We start from the raw sequence: 15,230 nt of genomic DNA, 5'->3' as shown, positions 1-15,230 counted from the left end.
TCATACAGCTAGTGTCTGAGGCCAGACTTGAACTCAGGTCTTCCTGACTCTAGGCCCAGGCTCCATCCACTGTGCCACCTGTGGAAAGACATAAAACTCATGCAAGGAAACAGAGTTATCCTGAGGGAGTGAGAGGAGAACCGAGCTTTGAGGTCTGTGTCCTAAACCCAGCTTCACCACAGGTAGTTATGTGACCTTAAGCAAATCACATGAACTTTCTGGGACCCAATTTCCTCATCTGTAAAAAGAACAGCCTCCTCCTCTAAGGTTCCAACCTCAGAGACTTGGGTCTAAGCTGCTCATTACTCAATCTGACCGGAGGTCCAGAACCTCCCCAAGGCAGCAGAGGCTGGAGGGTAAAGGGCCAAGCCTCAGGACTGGATGATCTGGGGCTTCCTGGCTGCTGTGACCCTGGGCTAATCACGTCAAGTCTCCCGGCCCCAGGCAGCTCTCTTGGCCTATCTGCACCAGCGGAGCAAGCTTCCACACCAGGAGTTCCAGACCTAAACACAGTTACAGGTCTGGACCAAAAAAAGGGCCAAGCAGAGCACTGGAGGCAGGGCCACAAACGCCAGACTGTGGAGACGGGACAGCAGGAACCCAGTGAAGAACTTCCACAGGCCTTCAAGGACCAGTAGGATCTAGTCACCTGGGATCCTTTATTCCCCACAGCTGAGGGGGATCCCAGGAGGAGCACAGGTTCCCTCATTTAGAACCTCAGAAGCCTTCTGGCCCAACCCCCCAGTCTGGCCTGCTCCACGAGCAGCAGGTGGCAGAGACAGGATGGGGACCTGGGTCCTCTCACTCCACTCACACACCGCCCTTTCCAGGGAATTCCAGGCAGAGGGAACAGGGTGGGGGGAGCTGAAGGGGAAGCAAGGCTGCTTCACCAGACCCAAGGACCAGGGCGGATGTGCCTGACTTGGGGAGAGAGGGAGGGGGGCAGGGCTGCTCTCTCAATCATTAGATTAAGGGGCCTGGGAGGTAGAAACAGGACAGGGGACTTCAGGCTGCTGGAGATCCTCATCAGAGCCAGGTTACCACCATGGAAGCGCCAGGGAAGGACGACAGAGGAAGTGACGGCCCCCGGGGATCACTTTCGTTTCTGAAAAATGACCATCCTCAAGGCACATTCTGCCAGGGCCACTCAGCCCCAGTCTCAAAGATTTGGTGGTTCTCAGTGCCAAATCCTCCTGAACTCTAGGCAAGCCACCTCCTATGAGGAGTCAAGAGACCAGGGCAAAGCAGCCTGATAAAATATTATTTATCCTTGCACAGCACCCTGTTGGGCCCCTGCGGCTCCCAATCCAGCTGGCTGGATCCCAAAAGACTATCCCCAGAAAAGACTTAGAGTAGGGACAGGCATGGGAGTAAACAGGGCAAGCAGTGGAAAGAGCTGAACCATGACTAGCTGTGGGCAAGTCACTTAACTGCTTCCACTCTCAGTTCTCTCATCTGCAAAATGGGTACATTTTAGCACCGCTCACCTCACAAGTGTACTTGATAAACCTCTAAGTCCATTACAGAACATGCTGTTTTCCTGTTCTCTACCACCTGTCTGTCCTTCCAGACTAGCTCACATTCCTCTTCTCCCATGGAGCCCTCCCAGATGCTTCACTTAGCACTTATTTACCACCTTATTTTGTAACTTAAATGGACTAGTCTTGCCTCTCCAGTTAGACCGTAAGCTCCCCGAGTACTGGCAGGAACATTTTTTCGTTTCCCTTTGTATCCCTGGAAGTCAGAAAGGCTTCAACTACGGACCCTGGCCACGGAGTGTGGGGCTGTCATTGGCAAGCACCACTCCCTGACCAGAGACCCTCATTGACGGGTTGGCCACGGCGGGAGGAATTTTCCCGGCTTTTACAGTTCCTGAATAGAATCCTATCTTCAGGGGTTGCAGTCTGTGTAAGGGAAGGGATACCCACACTGGAAATTCCAGAGCCTTAAGTCCTAAAGAATTCTGTTCCCACCCCCACCCAGGGGCCTAGCACACAGGGCAAGAAATGTTTGCTGAATCTTCACTTAACAGTAGAAAATGGGAAAGGAAATGACTTTGCTGGGGAATGGGCACAGAAACAGGCAAGGCAAAAGCGAGGCCCAAAATTTTTAGCTTCTGGGTTTCCACTCAGCTGCTACCTCCATACTGGCCTGATGGACATGAGCTCCCCACCTGCCCTCCTTGCCTCACTTGGACTTGGGCCAAGACTCTGCTGACTTGTGGATTATCCACTAGGAGTGGGGAGATGGGGTGGGGGGTCATCCATGGCCTACTCCTCATGCCCAGGCCATCATCCCTCCCCTCCCTACCAAGGAGACCAACCTGCAGAAAAGCATCCACACCAATTCAAGTGGCTTTGAGATCATGCGTTTCTGACCAGATACTCACTGGTCTTCATTAGCCCAGGTAGTCTCTTGACAGATGGTACTGTCAGGGGCACTACCTTACACCAGTGGTGGCTCTTGGGAACCATGGTCCCTAAAAGCATAGAGGTAGGGATTGCCTGAAGCCGACCCCAGGTAACTAACCAACCAGTCTTTCAGGGAGCCCCTAAGCACCCAGGGGAAGAGGATAAGAAGAGACTTTCCATGGTCCACCATGGGGGAGGGAGAGGCACCTTAGTGCCATCTGTCCCCTCCCGTCCTCCAAACATCCAGAGCATAAAGTCTAACGCTGCCTGAGAAGAATTCTAGTCTCAGCTATACCCATAATTCCTGGCTCTTCCACTAACTGTGTAAGACCTGAATTCAAGTCTGCCTATGCCAACCATGTGACTTTGGGAAAGTCACTTTCCATCTGAGTCTCAGTTTTCTCAACTGTTAAAATGGGTATGATGAAGCCTGCACCATCAATATCACACCATCATTGTGAAGATCCAGCAAGATGACGTGAGCACTGCACAGCAGTCATGGATTGTTAGAATGATGGTATGATGTATCCTAACCCAGATCTGGACAATTTGGGGAGCTGCTCCTGTCTTCCTCCTCCAACCCCAGTGCTTACGGCTGACCTCTCAGGGTGAAGGCTGAGACTGGCCCTCTCTAAAGGGAGTGGCCAAGGCCAATGTCCTGGAGAGACCCAGGTAACCACAAGACCTAAAACTTCTTGATTCAAGACAACAAGGGCCCAAGTTTATTCTTGGCATGTTCTTTGAAATCAAATGCATGCCTTGGAAGTACAAGAGAAAAGATGAAAAAAGGTCCTGCCCCTGGGTAACTAACTTACAATCAGGAAATCCCAAAATCTCAGAGCTGGACAGGAGCTCAGAGGCCATCAAATACAACCACTCCTGACTACTACTACTAGTAATAATAATAATAATAATAATAATACTCATAATCTGGTATATCTTTAGGAAGAGCTGGATTCAAATTCTGCTAGTTCTGGAGCCATGAACAGGTCACAGAATACTTTCCAGCCCCCCCATGGCCTCAGTTCCCTCACATGTAAAATGCAGGGGTTAGATAGGTAGGCCAGAGCTGTCTGCCTCCTTGCCTCACTTGGACTCTGGCCAATATTCTGCCCACTTGTGAATTAGCCATATCTCTTTGAATCCTAGATCCACAATCCTATGATATCCCCGATTCTCAATTTCATCACCTGTAAAATAGGGGATAATAGTAACTATCTTGGTGTTGTTGTGAGGCTCAAATAATGTATAGAAAGTGTTCTGTGTCCTTTTAAATGCTATAGAAACATCAGTATTATTACTGTACCCATCGAGTAGACATCTGGCCTCTCTTTAAGCACTTCTAGTGAGAGGAAAGCTACTCCTTCTCAAAAAAGCACACTCCACTTTTGGACAGCTCTAACTATTGGGAAATTTGTCCTTAAATGAAGCTACCCATTGCTTCTAATTCTTCCCTCTGAGGTCAAGCAGAACATGTCTAATCCCTCTTTCCCATGACAACCCTTGAACCAGTGAAAGACGTAGCAAGTCGACCCTTGGTTTCCCCCACCCCTACCCCCCCCTTTTTATTGTGAAGTGAAGAAAGACATGCAAGGGAGACTAAGGTCTGTTCCAGGCCAGGTGGTCTGACTAGGACTGGACAAATATGGTTCAGATCCTACCTCTGACATTACCTGTGTGACTGAACTTATGCAAATCCCTCACCCTCCCTGTGCCTCTGATTCCCCATCGGCAAAATTAGGGGCATTAGATAAGGGGATCTCTGAGGTCCCTCAGGGCCCTAGAGGCAGCTGGTAGTGAAATGGATAGAGAACTGGGCCTGGAGGCAGGAAGACCTGAGTTTAATCCACCCTCGGACACCTACTAGCTGTGAGCCTCTGAGCAAGTCACTTAACCTTTGTCTGCCTTAATTTCCTCATCTGTAAAAATGAGGATGATCATAGCACCTATCTCACAGCCTCGTGGTAAAGATCAAATGAGATAATATTTGTAAAACTCTCAGCAGAGTGCCTGGCACACAGCAGATGCTTAATAAATAATGCTTATTTCCTTTCTTTCTTTCCTTCCTAAATTTTTATCGATAACCTCCTAGACAATTCATCGACCACCTAACCTTGGCCTTCTGGGCCCACCGTGCTTCCTTCTGTCAGAGTTAAGAACCAACCCCTGGCTCCTAGGGGTGGGGTAGGAAACAAGTGCTCTCCTATTATATGCTATCAGTTATCATTAATATCTCCCCTACTACTGAATCTGCCCCCCATCTCCATGAAGATGTGATCAATAAGGGCTCCATGACATATAAAAACCCCACTCATCACTCCTACACACATCCCTACACCGTGTCAGTCCAGAAGCTGTGCAAGTGACCCCTGTCAGGGTCAGAAGTGATCCTCTGCTAGCATTCCTTGGAACACTACCTCCTAACAGACAAGGCACTCCAGGAAAGGACCAGTAACCCCATGAAATGCAATCCTGTCTAGCAGTGAACACCAAGGATAATGGGAGATGGAGACAAAGATGTTTCATCTGATTGATTATAGAGCTAGAAGAGAGAGGAGAGGGCACAGAAGCTACCCCCTCATTTTCCTTACAGATGGGGAAACTGAGGCAGAGAGGGGTTAAGGAACTTGTCCAGGGCCATAGAGCTGGAGTGGTAAAGGAGGTTAAGGAAGGCTGCAGAAGTGGGCCTGAGGGCTTGTGAGTAGAGACAGAGTGGTTTAGTAAAAGGGTTACAAGAAGGTGATAAAGGAATTGAAAGGCTACCCTAACTTCTCAACTCAAATAGATTTGTTGCAAACTCCTCTTGCCTCCCTTGAAAATGGCCTGCAACCAAGCTGCTCTAGGTCTACTACCTGAACCCCAGAAATCATCTTAGCCCCTGGGGAAAATGTGATTTTTTTTCACCTCCCTCCCAAAAGAAGGCGTGTATCTGCTGCCCACTGAGCAGTCATCCCTACGGCCGCCCCAAGTTCCTTCTAATAATCTCCCAAAGTGCTTCTGGGGTCCAAAAACACTTAGTCACAGATTCGGAGGACGTCAGAGCTGGCAGAAACCTTCGGAGACCTACATGTAGTCCAACCCCCTCATCTTATAGAGGAGGAAACTGAGGCGCAGTGAGGGAAAAGGAATTCCATCCAGCCCCATTAGCGCCCTGCCAAGTTCCCCACAAGGGCTGCTGGAAAGGATGCAGGAGCCCCATAGGAAGTAGACATGTCTCTACCCCAAACGGCTCCATGCCGGTCACAGCCCATACATGCAGACTCAGGAGAGATGGTGCCAAGGAAGCAGGGCAGGCACCACCAGGTGCCCAGGAGACTGAGCCAGGGGCAGCCTCTCCATCCTGAAACCCTTCCCTGAGCTCCTCCACTACCCCCCCCACATCCCCACTCTAGGAATGACATTGAGGAGGGGGCATTTCCTCCTCAACCGCGCCACCTCGCTCCCCCAAACGCCCTCGCCCCCGGCATCCCCTTCAGAGAAGCAGCCCCTTGCATGCGCATCCACTTCCCCACTAAATAACCCGTTAAGAAGCAAATCCACCCACTCGGGTCTCCTTCCATTCTAGCTTTTTGTCCCACCCACCCCCTCCGGGGGAAAAAAAAGAAAAGCCCCCCCCCCAAAAAGAACAAAAAGCCATGAACCCCAAACTTTGGGTCCGAGTTAACTTTACCCCCGCGGCGGGCAGCCGGGCCCCGATCGCGGGGCTGTTTCCTTTTTTCTCTTTCAAGTGCGATTACATTGTGTCTGAAGCCCCGCGAGGCTCCTGCACACACGGCCCAAAAGTGCCAAAGAAAAGCAAAAAAAAGCCGTGGCTTTGGGGGGCCCCGTTCGCCTCCAGCCGCCTCTCCCACATTCTCAGACAGTTTTATTAAAATTTTCAGACAAAAGAAAAACAAAAATGGCAGCCTGGCTTATTTTTAAAACAGGACAGGGACGCCATATTCTGCAGATCTGCAAAAAAAGGGAGAAATCCGGCGCTGGCCACCCAGCCGGCGCGGCGGCCGCGGCGTGCGAGCCCCGCTCCATTTGCAATCAGTTTATTTGCATTAAGCCCCATGAATCATTGTTTACCGGAGAATTGCGAGCAGGTTTGAATAGCCCGGCTTTAAAAAAAAAAAAAAAAAGCCGGAGACACTTCCTCCCCCCGCGAGCCTGCGAGCCGGGAGCTGCAGCCGCCGGCCCGAGCGAGGGCCGGGGCCGCTGCCGCTGCTGCAGCCGCCGCCGCCGGGGCTACCGGGGGTGGTGGCCGCGCGCGAGCGGCGCGAGCCCCGGGCGCTGCAGGCGCGAGCGCGGGCCGGACCGGAGCTCCCGCAGTCCCGGGCCTGCCCCGGGCCCGGCCCGGCTGACAGCGAGGGGGCCCCCTCCCCACGCCCCCGCCACGGGCCCCGCAACTCCGCGCAACTTTTGCTCCAGGCGCCCGGCCTCCGGCCGGCCCGGGCCCGGCCTCGGGCCGTCAGTCCGTCGTCCGTCCGTCCCGCCCGCGCCCCGGCCCCGGCCCCGGCCCCGCACAGACCTGGCTCCGCTCGCTCGCGGGCAGCTCCGGGGCTGCAGCGAGAGCCCGCGCCGCCTCCGCCGTCGCCGCCCGCGCCTCCGCCGCGGCCGCCCCGCTGCCTGCCGCCCGCCCTGCCTCCCGCCTCCGCCGCGGCCGGCCGGCCGAGGAGGGCTGGGCTCGGGCTGGCTCCGCTCGGCTCGGCTCGGCTCGGCTCCGGCGGGGAAGACCGAGCTCAAACCTTCCGGGTCGCCTGCTGTTCACTTCTGGGGGCTGCAGGCGCCGCTACCGCGGCGGCGGCCGAGGCTGGAGGAGGCGGGCGGCAGGCAGGCAGGCGGGCGGGCGGCGGCGGCGGCGGGCGGCGGGCAGGCTCGCAGGCTCGCTCCCCTCGGCTCCTTCGCCAGCCAGCCCCGCTCCGGGGGGCGCTCCCCGCCGTGTCCCCGGGGGCCGGCGCGGGCCCCCGCCTCTCCCTGGCTCCTCTGCGCTCCTGCCCCGGGGGCTCCCGAGAATGGGCAGCGCCCGCCCGCCAGCCCGCCCGCCCGCCAGCCCGCGCTGCAGGGGGAGGGGGCGGGCTGGGGGGGGAGGGGGGCGCGGGCGGTGCGCGCGTGGGGGAGAGCGGAGGAGGAGAGCCGAGCGGGGGAGAGGAGAGGGGCGCGCGAGGGGGAGGGGCGGGGGCGCGGGCTGGCGCGCTCGCACGGGGGCTCCCCCGCGCCGCCGGGCCGAGCCACAAAGGACCCGGCCGGGCCGGCCGAGCCCCGCGGGCCTGGAGGCCTGCGCCCTCGCCCGCCGGGGTCCGGGCCGCCCATTGTCCCGGCCGACGGGGGCAGGCGGCCAGGCCGGAGAGCGCCCCGCTCCGGGCCAGCCTCGGGCTTCTGGTCCCCACCGAGATAAGGACGTTTAACCTCCTCCCCGGCGAGGGGTTTATACCTGGGGCTAGCCTGTTACTGAGTGGTTAGAGTCAACAAACTGGACAGTGAATTAAAAAAAAAAAAAGAGAAGAAGAAAGAAAGGAAGGAAGGAAGGAAGGTGTCAGGCTGGGGAGGGAGGCAGGCCTGGAGCACTTTACAAACAGAGCCAAGCACCCTGTCCTTCCCCCTTGGGGTCCAGTGCGGGGCCCGGCTCCAGGGTGCCACACCACCAAACCCAGCATCCTCCCCGACTCCTCCTTCCACCCGATCTTTGCCGATTCAGCCCCCCCCCCCCCAGCCCGTCCCTCTCAGCTGCAGGACTTCATTGCCATTTTCACTTCTCAGCCGGGTCACAGCATCAGTGAGCATCCTCTCCTGGTCCTCTCGGGTCTCCCTGCCTCTAGGCTCCAGTGCACCCAGCTCAGCACTCGAAGGATCTTCCTCCAACACGTTTTCATCTGGCTGGAGAAGCCGCAGTGACTCCCCGTCTGTGAGAGCCAATTTAAACTTCTCAGAGCCTGACAATTCAGCTGGCTCGGCCTTATCTATCTAAAGGCATCTGCTGTTAATCTTAATCCACACCATCCCTTCATACACCAGGCACCTTTGCTGGAGTTATAAATAAAAGAATGAAAAATCTGTAGTTATCGGTATCTGCAAAACCCCCAGCCCCCACTAGACTAGAAACTCCTTGAGATCAGGAAAGGTATCATCTAAACTTTCAATCTCCTATTCCAGTTAACCTGTTCAACTCAATCAACAAGCATTTATTAAGCACCTACTATGTGTCCATACCGTCTAGGCTGCTAGGGACGCGAAGACAAAAAAAAAGATTTAAACAATCCTTGCTCTTATAGAACTTACACCAAAGGACTGTGTTCTGAATACAATGGATATTGGAATCCTTTTACGAAATATTTTTCTTATTACAACCTTACGAAGTAGAGAGTGCAAGAAAACAGGCTTCAGAAAGAAGGGAACTTGCCCATGGTTTCCCTTAGTAATGATTGGTAATAATAGCTTGGATTAAGGTCTGCCAAACTCTATATAGGTTTTGACCCACGCCATAATCCTGTGCAGTCTGTGCTATAAGAATCGTATCTACCTTTCATATGACCCTTTAACATTTCCAAAACACGAGGCCTACATTGTATGACCCCTATAAGAACACTGTGAGGTAGGTGCTCTTATTAACCCCATTTTTTAATGTATGAAGAAACTAAGACCAAGGGAATTAAGTGACTTGTCCAGGGTCACACAGCAAGGTTTAAACACATGTCTTCAGGCTCAGCACTCTAGCACTTTGCTAACTATCTATTTGGAGAAGGTAGGTGGTGAAGTGAATAGAAGCCTGGGCTGGGAAACAGGAAGGTGAATCTTCCTGAGTTCAAATCCAGTCTCAGACATTTATTAGCTGTGGGATCCTGGGCAAGTCACTTAACCTCCTTTTGCCTCAGTTTCCTCATCTGTAAGATGGACTGGAGAAGGAAATGACAAACCACTCCAGTGCCAAGAAAACCCCAAAACAGGGTCACAAGGGTCTGACAGGATTGGAATGACACAACTATTTATAAAATGACAGTAATAAACTGAACCTTAGAAACCTTAAGCAATATGCCCAGAGTTTAAGAACCTAACAAGTATCTGAGAAAGAATTTGAACGCAAGTCCAGCATGCTTTCTCCTGTTCCACATTGCCAGCACAGTTTATGTACCTCTTTGAGTTTTCTCCTTGCCAAACCAAGTTAATTTCTTCTTTCCTAACTCATCCATTGACTTTGCTATTGTTCCGGGTCTGGTTTCATCCACGGTTATGATTTAATTATCATGGGCAACACCTGGTGTGTAAACTCTCTTCACCAATGCAGATCAGCAACTGATCTGTAATCTATTATCTTTGAGATTTGCTGGGGTCATTGAGAGGGTAAGAGATTTGCTGGGCTAATACAGGTAGTGTTTTTCAGAGGCTGGCCTTGAACCTAGGCCTTCCTTCCTGATTATACCTAGATAACCTCACCCATGATTAGTAAGGCATTATGGCAGTATCATCACGTGCTATATCTTATTTTCCCAGCTTCTAGGGGGACAGGATGTATGCCCTATGCTTTCCGAGTTAGACCCTACGGGTACAAATAGCATGTATAAGATGTGTCCCTGCTTAGAGGCTCTTGATAGAGACAGGCCCTGGATCTCTAACTAGAAATAAGAATACAAGATTGCTTAGCACAATGCATGGCCCACAGTAGGTCCTTTCCTTAATAAGTGCTTGTTTACTTGACTTAGATTGGTTCTACAATAAATTCCAGGTTTTGAGCACCCACAGAATTTGGTGGGATTTAACGGTTCTAATTTAGACCACCCTTGATTATGGTGACTGAGGGGGAGAGCGGTCCCCTATAAAGAGCCAGCCTCTGAGTCACAAAGACATAAGCCCAAATCCCACCACTTCCTTGTACTGACTGTGAGCATGGGTAAGTAACAACCTCTCAGTGCACCAAGACACAGTTACTGACCAGTCCCTATAGTAAAGAAATCCTGGCTACAGTCTCTTATCCCTACCCTTGGTTAGGGTCACATACAATTATTGAACTGGCTTCCAGTGTACAAATAAGGATCTGTAGAGCCAGGGTTGGTGGGAATGCGATGCGTTGTCAGAATTACAAAATCTCAGATTTGGAAGGGACCTTAGAGACCATGTAGTCCAGGGTTCCTAAATCTTTTTGTGTGTCTTGGACCCCTGTGGCAGTCTGATGAAGCCTATGGACCCCTTCTCAGAATCATACATTTAAATGCATAAAGTAATACATGCAGGATTACAAAGGAAACTGAAGGTTAGTGAAAATGAAGATGCCATTTTTTTCCCATCCAATTTCATGGACCACAGGTTAAAAACCCCCAATCTCTATCTGACCAACCATTTCCTATGACAATAACAATTACAAAAATAATAATAACATCTATGTAAGGTTTTAAGGTTTGCAAAGTGCTTAACAGATGCTATCTCACTTGGTTTCAACATCTCTGAGAAATAAAGACCACACAGTGAGGAGAAACTCATTATCTCTCAAGGCAAATTATTCCACTTTTGGATAATCCTAATTATTGGGATGTCTTTTTTTTAAAATAACAATTTATCCTTTTCTTCAATGTCTATTAATTACTCCTAATTCTGTCCTCAAGTCTGATTGTACTCTCATGTAAAAGCCCTGTAAATATTTAAAGATAGCCAACCTGCTTTCCCCCCCTCTCCCAGGTCTTTTTTCCTTTAGCTGAACATCCCTAGTTCCTTCAGCTGATCCTTGTATGGCATGGGCTCTAGGCCCTCACCATCCTGGTCACTGCCCTTTGGACAGTCACCAATTTGTCAGTGTTCTTCCTCAATTGTGATTCCCAGAACTACACACTTAAGTTCATAGATTTTGAGTTAGAATGGATTTCCCAGGCCATCTAGTCTAATCCCCTCATTTTAACAAAGGACAACCCCCCACACACACACAAAATAAGGCCAAGAGAGTGAAAGTGATTTGCAAATGGTCTCACAGGTAGTACCTGGCAGATCCAGCGTTTGAACTCTGGTCTCTTGACTCCTGATAAGGGCTTTTCCCCACTGCACCAGATGGGATCTAAGCAGAGCTTAGTAAAGTCAATAAGATCACCTCAAATTTAATCCATCTCAGTATATCTATTTATCAAGTGCCTCCTCTGAGCAAAGCATTAACGGTCCTAGCTGGTGGGAATCCAAAAGCAGAAATAGTCCAGAAGTTCCCATTGCCTTTCCTGAAAGATTATATCAGCTGAGGTTCTGGATTCTGTGCTTCTCTTAACATAACCTCAGATCATATTAGGGTTTTTGGCCTTCCTGTCACCCTATTAACTCAGGCTAAGCCTGTAGTCCACTAAGACTCTTGGGTTCTTTTTCAGATGAACTGTTACCTTACAGTTAAGTTGATTTTTTTTGAAGAGAGGTCTAGAATTTTTCGTTTATCTTTATTTAATTTTCTTACTCAATTCAACCTGTTCTAACCTGTTCAATTGGGGGAGGGGAGAAGGAAGATGAGGATTCTGACACTGTCAGCCAGTGTCAACATAATCCCTCCCAGCTTGATATGATGTTCAAATTTGTTAAGCACAACATGTACACCTTTATCCAAGTCACTGATAAAAAATATTGAACAGAACATATCCTTGTTGAAATGACAGATTTCTAGAACAGTCCAGTAGATACTTCCCTCCAAGTTGACGTGAAGCTTAATAACCAGTCTTTGGGTCAACTAACCATTTCTGAATCCAGTTGGATTCCACTTTTGGACAACTCTATTTATTGAGATGCTTTCTAAAAAAAAATCTACTCTCTTTGACTTCTATCCATTTTCTCCTAATTTTGTCCTCTGGGGCTAAAGAAAAGGTCAAATTCCACTTTTATGTCATATGTCATCTTGTCTAGCCCACGTCTCTCCATCTTTTCCACAATGATAGTGTGAGATACTTTGTTAAATACTTTGCTGAAATGTCGGTAAGCTATGTCTAGGTTCAAGTGAGATAATGTGCATTAAGTGCTTTGCAAACTTTATAGCACCATGTAAAACATCAGCTGTTTTATTATTATTATGATCATCATTACTACTACTATGACTGTGGGAGGTACCATAAAACAGTGATGACTAGAGTCAGGAAGACCTAGGTTCAGATTTGACCCAGGCTGTTTGACCCTAAGCAAGTTATCTAACCTCTCAGTGCCCCTAGTAAACTCTAAAACTAGGCAATTGGGTGCTGCAGTGGGTAGTGTGCCAAGCCTGGAGTCAGGAAGACCTGAGTTTAAATCTGGGCTCAGATACTTAGCTGTGTGATCTTGAACAAGTCTCTTAGCCTCAGTTTCCTCAGTTGTAAAATAGGGATAATAATAGCACCCCACTCCTAGGTTGTTATGAGGATCAAATGAGATAATATTTATAAAGCACTTAGCATAATGTCTGGCATAGATTAGGCACTAAATAAAACCTAACTATTTTTATTATAATTAGAAGTTGCAGAGAATGTCCTAATCTGTGTTGGTAGAATTTCTGTGCCAAGAACTCCCCACATGGATGAAATCACAAGTCCAGTAAATATATCTATATGCATATATGCCTATATATCTGTGTGCATATGTGTGTACATATATATATGTATGTATGTATGTGTGTATACATATATATATATATATATATATATATATACACATGCAGTGTTAATGATTACAGTATTCCCCTAATCTATCAGTCTGGTAATTCTATCACTAAAGAAAATGAAGGCATGCTGGCTCTTGGTTATCACTGCTTCCCTTTCTGGATGCTCACATACCATCCCTTTAACAGTATATCCTACACTTTTGCCAGTAATTAAAGTCAAGCTCACTAGCCTACAATCTGCAGATTCTACTCTCTTTCCATTTTGGAAAATTGAAACATGGGCCCTTCTCCAGTCCTGTAACACATCTCCTGTTCTCCCTAGTTTTTGAAATATCACTGTCCAATCACATCACCAACTGTTTCATTGCCCCAGCTGTTTCATCCATATAATGTTTCATTTATATAGTTGCCCGATAGATTCCAGGGGTGCTGTGAACTTGATTGGGAAAAAAATCATCTTTATTTTCATTAACCTTTGGTTTTCTTTCCAATCCCATATAGATTTCACTTTGTGTATTCAAAAACGTGATTCTCAGTTGGGGTCCACAGGCTTCATCCAGACTACCAAGGAGGTCCACAACACAAAAAAATCTACGAACCTCTGATAGTCTAACTCAATTGTTATAATAGGGAGGTGGAGACTAAGGGAAGGATCATAGATTTCCTTCTGAAAGGGACACTAGAGGTCATCTGGTCTAACCTCATAGGAACTACCTGGAAGAACCAGGACCTGAACCCTAGCACTCTTTCTATCGTACCAGGCTGTGGGAAGTGACCTGCCCAAGGCAGTTTGCTAAGTAAATGGCAAAGATGGCAATAGATTCCATTAAGGACCCCTTATTGCCCAACCCAGGGTTCTTTCCACCAAGAAAATGATAAGCCCTCCACCCCAGAGAAGAGATACTTTGGACCATGTAAAGGAAATATACCACATGAGACCTCACCACATCAGAATAAACCCCTTGCACTTCCCTTTCTCATGCACACGATACATGATCCAGACAGGCTGTTCTCTTCACTGATTCTTTGCCCATTCACACTATTCTGCCACTGTGACTTTGCACAAGCTAGAGCTCCATCCTTTCTCTCCTCACCTTCTGCCCCCACCCCTCATAACCTTCCTCCTTCTGCCCTTGGTTCTGCCCAAACTAAACTCATTATGCTACCTTGAGGCAAGGTAGTACGGAATAGAGAGGCCTGGGTTTAAAGCCTGCCTCTGACTCTTATTAGCTATATAATAAAAAGTAGTCACTTAGCTTCTCTAAATTGAATTTCCAGATTTATAAAATGGGACTAAGAGTTACCACGCAGGATTGCTGTCAGTCTCACATGACATAATGTAATGTGCAAAGTATATATAAATACATGTCAACTTTTATCTCTATGACAGTGGACTTCAGTTTTTTTTCATCTGTGCAATAAGAAAGGGGGTTGGATTAGGGAAACAATGGGATGTAGCATATTGAGTGCTAGAGTTGGAGAACTCTGGGATCAAATCTTGTCTTTGGTGCTTACCCCCTGTGTGGCCATGGAAACATCTCTGAAGCTCAGTTTCCCAACGATATCCATAGTAGTGATCTGCCGTCGCTGTCTAGAGAAGCAAACAAGATAACATATAAGCTGTCAAGTTCAATATAAATGTCCATTACCATTATTTGGATGCCTACGGTGACTTCCAGCTCTACCATTTCATGATTCTATAGTAGCAGATTTGGGGACAGCTCTAATTGTCAGGACGTTTCTTCTGTTACTGCCAAGCCTATATCTGCCTCTTTGCGGTGTCCATTCATTGCTCCTGTCTTCTGAGACCACGCAAAACGTGCCTAATCCCTCTACCCCAGGTCAAGCTCTTTATTTACTGGAAGGCAGCTATCAAGTGTTTCCCCCCAGGCCCTCCAGGGTCTGTTCTTTTCCAAGCTAAATGCCCCTGGGTTCTTTCTCACATTGAAAGCTCTTGGGACCCCTCCCCATCCTAGCTACACCCATCCTGGAGGTTCTCCCGATCATCCCTGTCCCTCCTAAACAGAGATGTCCAGAACGGAACCTGATGTGCTCTGAGAGTGCAGCAGGACTCTCGTGTCCCAAGTCCTGGTGGTCATCACGCTTCTCTCAGCAGAGCCAAAGATCACATTCGCTTTTATTTGGTGCCCTGCCGTGCTTTGACTCATCTTGAGGAAAGCAGTGCTTTAGAAAACTTGGTCCAGCAAGGAGTGTGTGCTGAATGGTTTGGAGTGGAGAGTTTCTGAAGGCAGAAA

General features: G+C 49.1%; 1 protein-coding gene across 2 annotated transcripts in view; it reads right to left on the bottom strand.

Moving 5' to 3' along the window:
- ZNF362 (zinc finger protein 362) overlaps nt 1–14,512 on the bottom strand; it is a 46,580-nt gene extending 32,068 nt beyond the window's left edge. The window contains exon 1 of one of the 2 annotated variants that reach the window (XM_027864584.1): nt 14,491–14,512. The gene's annotated coding sequence lies outside the window, so the exon portion shown is untranslated. Of the gene's footprint in view, nt 1–6,924; nt 6,971–14,490 lie in introns of those variants that run through there. The other variant, XM_027864583.1, reaches the window with a different exon arrangement.
- Between the last annotated feature and the right edge of the window lie 718 nt (nt 14,513–15,230).

This window comes from Vombatus ursinus, unplaced genomic scaffold (assembly GCF_900497805.2).
Source record: "Vombatus ursinus unplaced genomic scaffold, bare-nosed wombat genome assembly UNPS02014775.1, whole genome shotgun sequence".
In the NCBI taxonomy this organism is placed as follows: Eukaryota; Metazoa; Chordata; class Mammalia; order Diprotodontia; family Vombatidae; genus Vombatus; species Vombatus ursinus.
Note: the sequence above shows the minus strand (reverse complement) of the source record. Positions and strands in the feature narration are given on the sequence as shown.